The 16,469-nt window shown below is 35.1% G+C and overlaps 1 pseudogene; it reads right to left on the bottom strand.

Annotated features, from left to right (window-relative positions):
* Positions 1-202: 202 nt before the first annotated feature.
* Positions 203-5,376, bottom strand: LOC140827348 (RPM1-interacting protein 4-like; annotated as a pseudogene).
* Positions 5,377-16,469: the final 11,093 nt, after the last annotated feature.

Genomic DNA, 16,469 nt, shown 5'->3' with positions numbered 1-16,469 from the left:
TTTCTGTTTCTATTGTTTCGAATTATTGTTTTCCCAAAAAGAGACTCCCAAACAAACTATTTACCTGTTAATTATTTTCAATGAAACAGCAACAATACAAGCTTTATAAAGCATCTAATAAGTTACGAAACATTAAATGAGGTGATATATTGACATAAAAACATAAGCTTAGCCAAACATACATGCATCACAAATCCAAATGCAACGAAGATTTTTGGAAATCAAACCATTGCCAAGTTTTTCATAGAACTGCACTTTGTAACAAAGAATCTCCTTCATCCTTCCTTGAGCTTATGGAAAAAACATAAAAGGTAAGTCATATCGAAATCAGCAAGGAAAAGAAAACAAGAAAAGAAACGAATGAATTCCCATTCCCTTGTCCTTCACGAGTAAGACAATCGCGACGTATTTGACAAATAAATGCAAATCACACAAACTTGAAGACCCTTACAGTACTTGTGGAATGCCTTGCGCGTTGCTCTTCATCAGCTAACAAAAATGTCATCGTTTGCCCCATGGAAAGCACCAACATCCCTGGTATAAGTAACCATGAGAAAAACACATTTGGATGAAAACAGATAATTTTTAAGAGAAAAACAAGATAGCGACATAATCATAATCTGGTTGTAGAACTAGACGCTACGAATCTACATTTGCTTTACCTTTAAATCATCGTTTCCGTAATGCTTCTGGAAGTTTGAGTATGTTGTTTCAGTTGGCATGACAGGTACCTTCCCAGTGTCACTGTTTTTTTCTTCTCTTACTCGGCTAAAAATGTGACTATATTCTTCTGCTGAAGCAGGATTGGTTTCATCCCACTCACCGAACTTGGGTATAGCAGGGCTGTGATCAGGCTGCAATCAAAACTTCATAAATTTACAGTTGATATATAGTGGTGGTAAACTACGTCCCATGTTTCTCAAAACTCACAATAACTAAGTGCAAATTTATAACTTCAGGATCTTTTCCAGCATTGAAGCTGTGGTTTACCTCTGTACAAACTCGTTTACATATGGTTTTATTGGACTAGAAGCAAAGATTGTGACTCTTCAGTCTCAACCAGTTCCCACAGTCGAACTTTCAATGAATGATAACTATTAAAATACACCAGCTCAGAGTCTAAAAATAGATCACAACATTGTAGGTTCATGTCTTAAAGGAATGACAAAAACGGTTTCCAATAAAAAAATAAGTGTAAGGCATAAATTGCCTCACATTAGTCTCTAAACTGAGTGACTCTTGGCCCCCAAAACAAATTATCTGAAAACTCACCCAAAACGTCTCCAATTACAAAATAAGTGTGAGAAGCATAAATTGCTCCACAATAGTCTCTAAATTGAGTGCCCCCCAAAACAAATTCTACGAGACCCAGCGATCACCAGGCTGATTTGCAATTGGTGATCTTTTTCATCGATTTCCGTTGGAATGTGGAATTTAGAGTACCGTGCCACACATTCATAAGTTGAGGGGCTTACATGACAAACATTAAATCTTGCAGATTTAAGTGTTCTGATGCTACATTATCAGCTTAAAATACCTAAAGAATTTAATTACCAATACCAACTCCCATATGCGATTTATCAACTACTTTTGTATGAATAAACCAATAAAATGAGTGACTTTTCGAGATGTGTAAGACAAAGAGTGAGATAAGAAATTACGGTGTCATCGCCTTTCGCCACTGATCTCAACCGAGATCTTCCAGGAGTCGAGGGTGCCATATCAGATGTAGCCTTCCTTTCCCAAGATGGAGAAGAAAATCCAGTGTTTTTTCCTCCAACTCTTCCCTGTGAATGCGGATGCAGTGGTGAAGGTTCAACTACTTCGATTAGACCCAGCACTCTGTCGAGAAACCCTTGAAGGTGTATTATTGCCAGAGCTAGTTCTCCGACCTGCAATTTCATTGTGTAATGGAGAATCGGTAAATCGTCGCATTTCACCTCCTTCTCGAATTTTTCGAGTATCATGCCAAGACCCATGCGCGTCTAAGGCCTTAGATACTTCAGATTCTTGCTTTATATTTCCAGCTTGTCCACGACCATGAAATTTGTGAGATGGTTCAATTGATGATTTATGAACAGTAAGGTTAGGGTGTAAAGGTGAACGACTAGTTATACGTATTTCACCCTCCTCTTGGCTAGAGAGTAGCTCATGCTTAGGTGATGCAGCGGAAGATAATTTATTGCCTTTAGATTGAATCTCGAGATTTCCTTGATCATTTTGAAACAACTGGTCACTTTTCTTGTCCTTCCTCGCATTATCAAAGCATATGGTATAAGGAATTTCTTCGCTTTCCCAGTTGCCAAATTGTGGAACCTTTGCGCGCTGCGTTGAGAATCAAGAACAAGCAGGTCCATGAATCGAGAAGAAAAATCAGTATTGAAAGTGTAACAAGATATTTATAAAACTTGATGATCTCATCCATAATGATTAGAACTTACTAATCCCTTGAGTGAAAATGTAAAGGATAATTTTAAAGGGTAGCTAATAGAGTACATTTCCTATATTTTTTTGTGTGATTTTACTTTCAAATGTCCATGTTTATTCCAACTAAGAAAATATAACAAAAAAGTTGATCATTGACAAGCATAAGAGGCTGCCAAATATATGGGTTATAAAAAAAAGGCTCTGTGAGGGAAAATCGGTATCAGCCTAATATCACTTGGAGATGAAGATCTAAATGAATGTACAATGATCATAAACTACATGCTTCGCCATTAATACTTCCTGGTTTTATGTGTTTCATTTTATTTTTAATCCTTAAATGGGGGGTGATCTGCCTAGTCTCTCAAATCTGTCTCTTCCACATCATTTAATTCTTAGGTTATGTTTACTTTCAACAAATGTCAAAGCCGAAAGTGAAAACTCGTGTTGAGCACTTGGGAATTGGATTTTTCCAGTGCCTACACGGGTTGATGCCCTCTTAGGTTCCAACCCACAAATTAAATAAGAAGATGATAATAATAAGAACAATAATAATACAAATAATAAGAAAAATAATAACAAGAATAATAATAAGAAGAAAATAACAATAACAATACCAATACCAACAATAATAAAGAACTAAAAATTAATAATTACACAGCCAGGATAACTTTATTAAGGGTTTGCGAGCCACAAAAGAGTTTGGGAACCACAACAAAAGACGAGCAATAAATTCTTGGTGCCACTTCCAAGTAACATTGGTACACATTTGCTAGTAGTGAAAGATTAGATAGTCAACTTACAGAATAACTACGAGTACAGGTCAATGTGAGAAGATTTAGAGTAGTGTTACATGTAATGTTGGTTATGGTGGAGTTGTACAAATAGAGAATAGAAAGAGAACAGGGACGTAGAAGCATTTTGTAAAGAATCCTCCCAAATATTTTCTGAGTATAATTGTTCATCTTCATCTATCTTGTTGTATCTCTTTTCTTTCTTGATTTATGAAGGAGAGTAGCTTTCTTGAACAAGCTTCCTTAACAAACATCTACTCATTTTTTTTATCTAGATATTGTTTGGTTATCCTCTCCTTTTCGCTCTTGTTTATAGTAGATAATTCTACTGAATTCTTGTTATCTTTTAAATTTCTCAAATACTTAATCAAGGGTGAGCTATAAGGATCTCTTCAATATAATCTTGAAATTCCTCCTACTTCATTAAGTACTTGTCAGTAGGGGTTCCTACCAAAAATGGCTCCATTTGTGGTTTTCTTCTTTGGTAAACCTGATTGATTGGTATGACATCAAGCCACCTCAAGTGCACCGGCACTCATGAAGCCTACTTCATTGCACAAGGACAGTTCCATAGTTCCCTCTTGACATAGGGAAACATGGAAAACCAGATGTATTTTTGCCATAGGAGGTAAAAATAATTGGTGGCCTCAGTTTCTCAACAAGGCACTTACAGAAGGAGCAAACCATTATCGTAAAAGTAATTCCCTGATGTTTTGTGCCCGGAAATTTCTTCATGTTGTTCTGAGTTTGATTCAACATTTACGTTAAATTGTTCAAGAACTGTATTATGGTACTTAACATGATTGTTGACCTCTTCTACGGCTTCCACCAAGCAATATATTGGAGGTTGATAGTGGACATAGAGAGTGCAAAAAGTTGTGATTCATGTGGATCTGCAATACATGTCATTCAACTAGAATTCAGCCTAACAAATCAATTTCAGGCCGTTTTTTCAGCTAGCCATTACAAAACATCATAGATATATCTCAAACCGCCGATTAACCACCTTAGTTCTGTTGTTTCTCTGAGTATGACAGTTAAACAATTAACAATATCTTAGGGAGGTTCCTGATGACTTGAAAGGGGTCAAGCAGCGACTAGTGAAGAGTTGGTCCCAGTGGCTATTATGTGAAATTTGTTAACAATTATGGTAAAATTGCTGGATCATTAAAAATATTTTAAAGAAAGATGGGTTCAGATGAATTCAGATGGGATTCCAAAAGGCATTTAACCGAATTAAACAAATATTAACTACAGCTCTTGTTGGCTACGCCTGATTTCACCAAGAAATTGTCATTGAATATGATGCCTAATTTCACCAAGAACTTAGATGCTTCTTATTAACATACAATAACTCAATGCATCCCGACAACCTCCACAGCTACATGTCTCATCCACTAACCAAACAATAACAACTCGCGTCAAATTCAGCTTTCACCCAACAGAATCAAGGAAACTCGAATTTCTTTGTTTGGGATTCCCAGTAGAGATTCTCAAAATAAAAACAGACTAATTACCCTTTTACAAAATCAACATTCACTCCCAAAATTATACATTAATCTACTTTTTCACGCTCTCGCGATCAATGCATCCTCCAACTAAAATTCAAATTTTAGAATGTAACACATCTTCAAATAATATAACAAAGGCTGAATCAAACATAGATGTACACCGGAACAGAAAGTCTGCTCGAGATCTTCTGCATACTTCTCAGTACATCTACAAAAATATTAATATAGTAACACCGGCTGATACAAAGGTAACAGCAAGCCAACAAACAAACACAAAAAATGCATCATTTCAGAAACATTAACTGACTAATCACAAGAAAAAAACATATTATGAAATGCAACACAAATCATTCAAAACACAGGAGCAAGAAAACGCCACTATTGAACAGTAATTTGGACAGTAAAATGACAGAACACAGATCAAGAAGATACAAAAAGGGAACTCACTTCCATCTATAAAAACAAGAATCTTTCACAAAAGTAGCTTTTCAGCAAAACCCAGATAGATCCACACAAACGCAAATGGAGACATTTCAAAGTGTGGGGTTTGAAATGGAGAGTAGGTGAACCGGAGGATTGGTGCCACCTGTGCACCAATCAAGCTTGTGATGATCCTAATTTGGAAAGGTGCAAGGTATTTGTTTGGGTTATTACCCTTTTGTTGATTAACCATTTTTTCGAACCTAAAACATTAAGGAAGTTTTAAAATTTTTATTTTGACGTATAAAATATTTTTGGATGTGTATCATTTAAATAAATATTCAAAAGACATTTAGTTTAATTTATTTTTATGTATATAATATCGGCTCCAACTATTTCGGGTTTTAAGCCGATATCATTCTTCTTATAAATCTTTATAAACGGATCTCTTCTTTTCTTTGATCGTCTAATTAGCCCATGATCAGATACTGGATTCATCTTATAGATCATACTAGAGATCTAACAAAATTTGTGTAGAGATCGGATCGTCAAAATTTCAAAATTCCGGCAAGCGACTACAGCGACTAGCGGCGGAGCTCAGCGGAAGAAGGGCGAAAAATTTTCTTCAAAAATTGGGAGTGGCCGAAATATTGTGTGTGTGAGAGAGAAAGAGTTTATGTATAAAAATTATGTTATTTTATATAACTCTTAATAAAATATTTTAAAGTTTTTTCTCCAATCAGGATACTGTGATTTTATTATTCAAAATCTCATGTATGTATTTTTTACTCTTGAAAATAACATGTATAATTAAATTATTATCAACTTTTGATAATATAATATATGTATACATATACATGCATATATATATATGTATATGCTTTAAATTAAATAATTTTAATTTAATTAGTCAAATAATTAATTAATCTATTCTAGACTTTTCTAGAATGTTTCATGAGAATTTTTCACTCATTAGTCACGGTTACTGATATTTTTATTTAATTAATAGAATATAAATTTACTAAATAAATAATTATTAACTCACTATAATCTTGATTGAAAATCAGACAGCCCTGATGTGTTGAAGGTACATAACTCTTTCATATAATGAAAACAAAAATTTCGAAAGACAAAATTTTCCACTAATCCATTGTTGTCATCTGCTAGTTTATGAACTCCTTAACTTAAACAGACAGTTCAATTCTCCTCACTTAATTACATGTTAAGCTAATTTTCATATCTTCCATTATATAGATGAACTTATAAATTCATTTATAAGCAATTTATTTGATCTTCATCAAACTATATTCATCAAATTCAACTCGTTAAATTTGACTATTTTAACTGAAACACATAATCCAATATTTGTTTGACCCTCAATGGTTCATGGATACAGCTAGTCGTAGTTCTCAACTTCAACAACATTTGTTCATGTTCGGGCTTTCCCAAATTAGCATCGTTCTTTTCATCAACCCATTGATTAAGAACGTCAGAACTCAAGTTTGATTACACCTATCAAACCATAGAAAGAGCTAGTAGCATCGTCTCTTGATCTCCTAAGTATTACTGATAATGCACGCAAGAACCTTAAGTTATTATTAGCGTACAACACGGCCCCCTCAACTCATATATCCCGATCAAATCTGCAACCATTGATATATCGAGAGTTGCAAAATGAATTTGACAACGATGTGATATATCATTGAGTAATATTAGTGACATTGTCTATGCAATTAGAAAGGCACATTTCTCCAAAGTACATGTCTTGCTCTGGTTAGAGACTCCTTACACTATTAACTCATCAATAACATAAGCGACTAGTGAATCCCCAACTACAATGCATTAATTCCTACGTATTCCAAACTACACTTAACCATGCTACCTGATGACCTTCATTGGAGTCAATCAACGAATCAAAGTGCATGCTAGTACGTAGAACCTCTACATTATCCCGAGTCAAAGGACTAATGATGTACAACCATAATCGCAGACTATTTCACTTGATAAGTGATAACCACTAGGAATATCCGATGGAGGGTTATTCAGTGCATCATCAAATGATAGAACATCTGTATGAATAGACATCTTCATACCCTTACTAATGAAACATAACACTTACATAACATATGTTAGTCTCAAGCTCAAGTAATCTTTATTCTTATTTTAAGCGGCTGAATCGACTATGAACATTTTAGAATATACATTGCACTTCCTAATGAATTTAATGTTCTTACATTACCAGGAAAATCACATGGTACCTATTATATATTTTAGGACTTTATCATTGCAATTTATATGAGTATAAAGATAAAGTAAATGTTATAATGGAATAAAATCGAAAAATATTATTAAATAAAGATTTTTTTATATATAAGAGTCAATAATCCAAGCCACAAATTAGTTCTTTTGACACTTGCTCTAACAAAATTACCGCATACATAATTCTCCTCCTACAAACTACCGAACCAAATTCGATATTAGACTAAGTTAGTTTTTATAAATAACCTTAAATTTCAAATATATCCTTGGAGTCTTATTATACTAACAAACAAGCATATTAAATTGAGTAAATATTATAATATGATTATACAAAAATTCATTATGATAATATTAACTTTATGAAAGTATTTTTACTAATATAAATTAGATAAATAACTAATATTGAAATAAATAAAATATGTAAAAATGAAATGCTGCATTTCCATAAAAAAAAATTGATGAACAAGTAAAGAATAAGCCAAAAGCCTTCATATATTAAGGAAAAATAATGCATATATAATAAAATAAATTTATTTCTGTTACTTTGGAAAATTTATGTTGATTTTTTTTAATTTTTTCCAAATATTTACATTTTTATTTCACAGTTGTTGTTGTCAGAATTTAATGCATAAACGAATTAATTTCGAATCTCTCAACTCATTTTACAAGTCCCGAAATAATCTCACAAATTACAATTTTTTTGTTCCTTTTATGATTGTCGTAATATCACTTGAATATTTCGGTTACGTTCACATTTTAAAACCTTGGAAATATATGGTTGTGCTCCAAAAATATTCGTGACCGTCTCACAAGAGACCTACTCATATATTTAACATATCTTATCTTATATTATGGCATATTATAAAAATCAAATCTCAAAGATTGAAATATATTTAATATCTCTCACTTATACACATTAATTGACTTGTTACATCATATTCTCTCGTCTTACGGCACATTTCACACAGGGAATAAAGCATGAAATCGAACGAGAAAATGAACATTTGGGGAGATTTATATTAAGTCATAACAACAAACATAATCTTCTGTTGAGGCGCAACAATTGTCCTTTTTAGAAAAGCGATCAAACCTTGACGCTTGAGTTGTTGTCCTTTCTACAACTTTTAGGTAAAGCGTCAAGTGCTCGTTCTTACAATTGGTGTCAGAGTCAAAGTCACGAGTTTGATTGTGATGGAATGCAAATACTGCAATTATTGAGAGGGGGTTGATGGAGTACGATAATATCCACTGCTATGAGCAATTGAACTATGACGCTTGAGCTTTCATATAGTTTAAAACATTAGAATTGTACTTTTACTAATATAGATTCCGGCAAAGATGCCAGAGCTCATTCCTACATCTCCAACTCAAAAGATAGTTTTGTACCCCAAGTTACGTACTCATACCCAATCAAGCAAGCACCTCTGATCCCTCAATAGTAAAGCATGTTTGTCTCTGTCGAGATTACATATAAATATGCTCACTAATATGTCCAAATCTTTTATTTTTGACTCAAAAACTTTCTCAGATATGCTCTGACGGTCCGCATCTAATTCATGGCCATTGGATACATTCTAACATAGGAACTGCTCTAATATGCGGAAAACAGAACACCTGAATGTTATGCATGTCTTTTGCACACTGATTCAGGCTTGTTAGTTGATTTTATTGACAAATCTTTGAGAAGATGAAACGTAGAAAAATGAGTTATCTTTCATTTCCAATATACATAAATTGTTTGGATTCAAAAAAAAAAAATGAATCAGTTATGAATTTTATACTAACAATTGTGACGAACCTGGAATTATGTGGTAACCTTGTTGCATTATGTACTGACCTTATGCGGTGTTTTAGCCTAACTAAATGAACACATTTCAGTTCAATGTTTTCTGATGAAACATAGCTGGGGTAGTACAAGCTAAAAATTTGTCGATTAATGTACAGATTCGATGTTGCGATGGAAATCTACGGCGAGTTGCTCCGTTTCGGATCCCAGCTTAATTTGCTTCATATTTTAGGTTCTTTCCAGCTGTTAATTTGATATTCCAACTCATTTCTCTTTTAATTAATGGGCAGAAAACTATATGAAAAATATGATATAATTTGTATCTAAACTTTTGATTTTCTTTTTTAAAGGGAGTTTTTACAGTCTCCATTTTCTTCCAAGTGGAAAGAAGCCTTTCACCATAGTTAAGATTGTAAGTGGAATCATCGAACCTTACAGGTACTGAGATTATAAAGATTGGGAGTTTTTGTTTCACTTTATCTTATGTTATCCCGTCTATGTTGAACAAGCACTACTCTAATGTCACCATAAGGATTTTTTCTTGTAGTGTGAGACCGTCTCACAATAGCTTCTTTTCTTGACGAAGCTATTGAATATCTAAAGAAAATTTAATTTCAAGTACAGATAAGAAGGTGAAGTTTTTACATTTTCTTACTTAATTGTTTTTTTCTCAAATATTATGCTTGTATGCAAATATTATAAAAATGTTAGTGGTCATTTTATTTTCATTAGTGATAAAGAAAACGGATCACTCATAACTAATGGTCAATGTTGCATTAATTAAATAGTGTTGTGAAAAAGTAAAAATTTATGGTAAAAAGTAAAAATCTCAAACTCTCAAAATTTACCAAACTACACACTTTATAATATTTTTCTCTCTACTCAATTATAATTTTCTTCACAAATGAGAGATCTATTTATAGAGTTTCATTACACATAATCCAAAAATAAAATACATCATTAGCTACATCATCACACACAAATTTCTAACTTTACAACTCTTATTTTCAACATTCAAATATTCAACTATTACTTTTTCCATATTAAAATATATTATTTCAACACTCCCCCTTGTGATGATGATCATGATACGATGATGTCTTCATTACGTGTTTTGTACTGCCTCGTTAAAAACCTTACTAGGAAAAATCCATTGGGATAAAAACCATAGTAAGGGAAAAAGAGTGCAGTCACGTGAACTCCCCCTCATGTTGACACGAACAACTCTTCACAAATTTCGTAGATTGCGCATCCCAATATTATATATGTGCTTTCTGAATATTGACGTAGGTAGTGCCTTTGTGAAGAGATCTGATGAGTTTTCACTTGATTGAATGTGACGAACATCAATACATTTATTCTTCTCAAGCTCTTTGGTGAATGCGAAGAACTTAGGAGGAATATGTTTAGTTCTGTCGCTTTTTATGTATCCTTCTTTCATTTGAGCAACACATGCAGCATTATCTTCATATAGTATCACAGGCTTCTCATCAAATGATAATCCGCATGAAATTTGGATATGTTGGGTCATTGATTTTAACCACACACATTCACGACTTGCTTCATGTAGTGCAATAATCTCGGCATGATTTGATGAAGTTGTTACGAGCGTTTGTTTCTGTGGGGACCCGGACGCTAATCATCTTCTTAATCGTCATTGGGACTAATAAATCAATTATAAAACAGGGTCTAAATTTTTTTTTTTAAAATACAAAGCGGAAACGTAATGTAATTCACTCAAATTACATATTAAACATGAACATACAAATCTTGTGTTATCTACAAGAATTCAACTAGGTTCAACTACATATCAGTGCTGAATCCTATGTTGCTTCGAAGCCCGGATCTCCACGCTATCTAATCTTCTCTCATCCTCTTCTTGACCCTGATCCAGCCCCACCTGTTGTCATGTACACATACAAAACAAGACAACAGCCGGATAACTCCGGTGAGATATAAATATCCCAGTATAAACAATGTACACATGCAATCATATAAAAACATATATAAAAGCATATACCAAATATTCATAACATGTCTCAAATCAGAAACATAAATTCATATCAAACATTCAATAATCATGAATGGCATAAACAATGTAAATCAACATGTCATATCAGACTCAACTCAACCGACGCGTCGTCTCAGACTCGACTCCACTGACGCGTCGTCTCAGACTCGACTCAACTCTATCCTAGGGATCCCGATGTCTGGATATAGGTAATTATATCGAATCTCAGTCGATAGGAATGAATCAATCCCTAAACGGTATTGATATAATTAATATCTCCAGTGTCTGGGCGAATATGCCGCAGAATTGACGACTCAGTCAATAACCTGACGAATCAGCCAGTAATTAGGCGAATCAGCCAATAATCAGACAACTCAGCCTGTAATTAAGCGAATCAGCTTAAGTTTAGACGAATCATTCAATCACCAGACGAATCAGCCGGTGACTAGGCGAATCAGCCTATAATAATACGAATCAGTCAATAACCCGACGAATCAGCCGGTGACTAGGCGAATCAGCCTATGACTCAACGACTCAGTAATCAATACATACCGTCAGTATCTAAGCAACTCAATCAATGACTAGCGAATCAGCAGTCATTACATGCAGTGGCTATAAATCAAAAGACTACAATCATCAATCTCATCAATTGCAAATATCAATGCAATAATTGAAAGTATGTGATTTAGGGAGACTCGAGTCAAACCTCACTCGAGTTGTGCAATCCCAACTCAACATTAATTTATACCTTTCTTTCTGATACTTTGGCTCTGTCGAAGTCTCGAACTCAAAGTCTGTCAATACTCAATCTGACATGACAATATCGAGGAGTATAATATCAATACATTACTCCAATTAAATCTGTTCTGCACAATACTCAATCTAATTCAATATGGACGGCATAACGGTATAATCTCAATATACCCAGCCATATCATATCAGTCAGATATCAATTCTAATATCTCATAATCAATAACAACTCAATTCTGATATCAATTCTCAATCAACTCAACTCTAAAAATCATAACAATTTCATATGGTATCTGTTCCTCAGTCCGGTTTCGATTATATGATGTCTAACATGCCAAGAACATCATATATGAATCATATCAGATTCTGACAATACCATAATTTCAAATCATATCAAAACGTAGCAAAACTTACGTCCAGTTGTAGCCTACGTCGATAGGAATACAGTACTGTACTCGGATTTGAAAACAGACGGACGGATCTTGCGTAACAATCAATTTCTCACTCACAAAAACTTGAAGCTTTCCTCCTTCGATTCTTTTGCTCCATTATGAAGGAAGAATCTGTTGTATGCATATATATATATATTGCATGTAAATCGTACGTGGCTTCTCCAAAATTTGCCAAAACACCACTCGCGCATATGCGCGCTTCATCTCGCGCATATGCGTCAAAGATTCTGGAGCTGTCGCGCATATGCGCCCATTTTCTCGCGCATATGCGCGAGGGCTTCTGGACCCCTCGAGCAGATGCGCGTGTTTCTTCGCGCATGTGCGCCGGTCATTTCTTTTGAGATGTTCGGCCGAACATCTCGAGATGTTCGGTTGAACATCTTGGCTTATATTATAACGATGCCCGACCTCGTCATTTGAATTCTTATAACCTCAATCATGTCAATAATCAATGTCTGATTATAAAAATTAATTCTCGGGCATTACATTTCTCCCCCTCTTATATCTGAGTTCGTCCTCGAACTCACAAGTAATCGATTCAGAAGAAATGTATATATAGAGTTTAAACCAAAACTCAAATATCTGATTCCGGTCTGGAATGAGAATTCACTAAGTATAATGTCATAATACTTCTCCAATCCTTCTGACGGAATCAATCTCGCATTACTGGCTATACAATGTCCGTATAAACCAATCTACAGTTCATCACATATCCGTACCATCTGCTGTTATCAAAGACATCTACAGTCTTCAGCTTCAAATACCACTCATCATCATCTGACGTTGGTTTCTTAAATCGGTCCATTCTGAACTATCTTCATCTTCCTTCGAATTTTCTTCAAAAGAAATCTATAGTATTCACCGTATACTGTCTTGTCTATAACTATCTCATTACCCATCTGATAAGCTGATAGTTATTGTCACACAGTGATAATAAGTCATATCAATTGGTGCTAACATCCAGCACTAAAGCTGTACCCAAGTCTTCCAATGTCTGGATAATACATTCTGACGGTCTGTCAATCTGTAAAACCATCTAAGAGAGAGTTCATGATATACTCTATCATAAGTACACAATCAATCAAAAAAATCACAATCTGATACATTGTATGGTGGCATTCTGATCTTTCTGACCACTTCTCTGACATCAATCTGTGTCATTTTGTCATGTTTGTACATTATCTAGTACACACTGATAGTTATAGATTGAACAATCTGACAATCTTAATCATATCATATTACAATCTGTAAAATGACGGTAATTTCATTACGAAGGCCATAGAAATGTACTTCCATTCCTATTTAGAGCTTCACAATTCTGTAATAAATCTTCTGATTTATATCTTTCTACCTTTTCTGTTAGCGATTTAGACATATTAGTACAATTTCTGCCAACATTTTAATACATTTCTGTTATAACTGATCTTAATCACAACTATCTGTTCGAATACAATACAATCTCAATCGTCAGACTGAACACTGAATCCATGACTGTAAGCTTCTGACAATATCTGTCCTTTCTGATTCGAACTATTTGATATACACAAATCAGTTAATAACATAAATTAAAGAGGAAATACCTACCTGGTATTCGGCTTTGACTATTACTATCAAGCTTTGCTGTACAATTCTGACACATCTGATATCACATAATAATCAATCTCATACAACATACACAATCACATATCTGTTACTCTGATCGACACTCTGTTCTGATTATCGATATTGAGTTCTAAACATTCTAATCAGCTTTTTCAACTGCTAACGTTTCAAAATCAGCTCTGGTTCGGACGGTACAATATAATCTCCATTGTCTACAATCCGTCTCAACCACGTGTTCAGAATAACTTCAATATTCAATCAGATTCAAAACATGCTAAATTCATAAACCGCAAATGTCTGACACTGATATCAACCTCAGCTGACTAATCACGGTTTAACTCTGCTAAAATCAACAAATATATCATCTTTAGATATAACACCTCCTGAATTCAATCTGTCTCAATCAGGATTCACCATATCAATATTTCTGATATCAACTCAAAGCTAAAATCAATTTCTCTGATTGGAATCAGATCTGAAGTCTTATCAGAGAAAACATCGAGAACTTTCTTATCATTGGTAAATCAGCCAATGATAGATTCAACTTCAGTAAATCAACTGAATACATAAGTAGTCATTCTGCTCCTTTCTGTTAATAATCGAGTCATAGCTAGTACGAATATCAAAGGAATTCTCAGTCTAGAATTCTTATCGTACAATATTCATCTCTTGATCATCTCAGGTCTGATTCTTACCATCTTCTGGAATTAATCTATGGTAGCTTCGTACTTGATCAGCATATCAATATTAGTAATGCAGTTCCAAAATCATAGAACACCAGTACAACACAAGCTACTACACGATCTAACTCGATCTCATTCTCATCCTACTGTAGTATACAAGATCTAACAGAAATCGCTGATACAAGATCTTTTCCCAAAGGAACAGAAACAAATACTACAGTAAATAGGGACTCAACCAATAATGCATACATCAATGCAAGTCTTTCAGAAATAATAGTATGTGAAGCACCGGTATTCCTCAATACATATGCAGGATAATCAAACAAATCAGTTACCTGCAACATCATCATCTGTTGCTTCCAGAGCCTGCTCCTCGGTCAAAGTAAATACTCTGGCCGGCTGTCTAGGAGGTTGGCCAACTGTCTGGCTTCCTCCTGGCCTCTGCTGTGACTGAGATGGTGCTGGCTGAAATGAAGGAACGACAGCTGATCGTCTACTCCACTATGCCGCTGATCCCGCGGATTCAGCTCCCTGGAATCTTTGGGAATCCCTCTGTGGACATACTCTGGCAAAATGTCCCTGTTGTTTGCAGAAGTGACAACTACCAAGTACTCCTTGGCATTGCTCAGTGGAATGTCTCCCTCCACAATTTCCGCAGTAAACGCCAGTATAACTCTGCTGAGAACCACTAGAGCTAGAAGAACTACCGCCAGACTTCTTGAACTGCTTTCCTCTAGCCTTCAGAAAATCTTTCGTTCCACCACTGCTACTGCCACTCTCGAATCGGGGAGGTGGTTGCGGTGGTCTCGACACTGGAGGAACAAATTCAGCTCCTCTCTGTCTTATCAGGCCTGCTTCAGCGCCCTTTGCTCTATTCATGGCATCAGCAAAGTTATTCGGTCGTCCTGTGTTCACCAATGTAAAAATATCGGGATTCAAGCCATTGATGAACTGATCAGCAACGGCTTCGTCATTTTCAGACACATGAGGAGCAAACTTCAACAAGGTAGAGAACTTGGTCACATATTCTTCAATGTTCAGCTGACCCTGTCTCAAATTGGCAAAGTCCGCTCCCTTGTCTTTTCTGTACGATATTGGGAAAAATCTTTGATAAAACTCAGTTTTAAACACATCCCAAGTAATAACCGTACCTCGTTGCTCCAAGACCCTCTTCATTGTAATCCACCAGCTTTGTGCAACATCCAGCAATTGGTGCCCAATCAATTTAATCCGGCGCTCATCACTGTACTCTAGTGAATCAAACAGCAACTCAATGCTACCTAACCAACTCTCACACTCGAATGATGTCTCAGTACCCGTCAGAGTGGGTGGTTTGAATGACTGAAACCTCTTCAGCAAGGTTTCCATTGGAGTCGGTGTTACATCCATTGGAGGATTTGATGTACTACCCTGTTCTGGTATTCTTCTGGGATGCATATCTGAAACTCAAAAGGATTAGTAATCCAATCCAACACACCTGTTTCAATTCAGTCTCTCCTCCGATCATCTTACTGCTGATCGAGAATCAATTCAGATTCGTTCCCAATAATACATATTACAAAATCAAATCAGATAAGTCAAGTAACTTGTATTATATAACGCAGCAAGACATGCTAGCATTCAAAAGCAGGAAAGAAAACCTCAATCTACCCCGCTCACTAGCCTCTTCTATCTCAATCTAAAGAATCTACAGTTCTGGTACCTACGGCTCTGATACCACCTGTTGTGGGGACCCGGACGCTAATCATCTTCGTAATCGTCATTGGGACTAATAAAT

Source organism: Primulina eburnea, chromosome 3 (genome assembly GCF_022965805.1).
Source record: "Primulina eburnea isolate SZY01 chromosome 3, ASM2296580v1, whole genome shotgun sequence".
In the NCBI taxonomy this organism is placed as follows: domain Eukaryota; kingdom Viridiplantae; phylum Streptophyta; class Magnoliopsida; order Lamiales; family Gesneriaceae; genus Primulina; species Primulina eburnea.
Note: the sequence above shows the minus strand (reverse complement) of the source record. Positions and strands in the feature narration are given on the sequence as shown.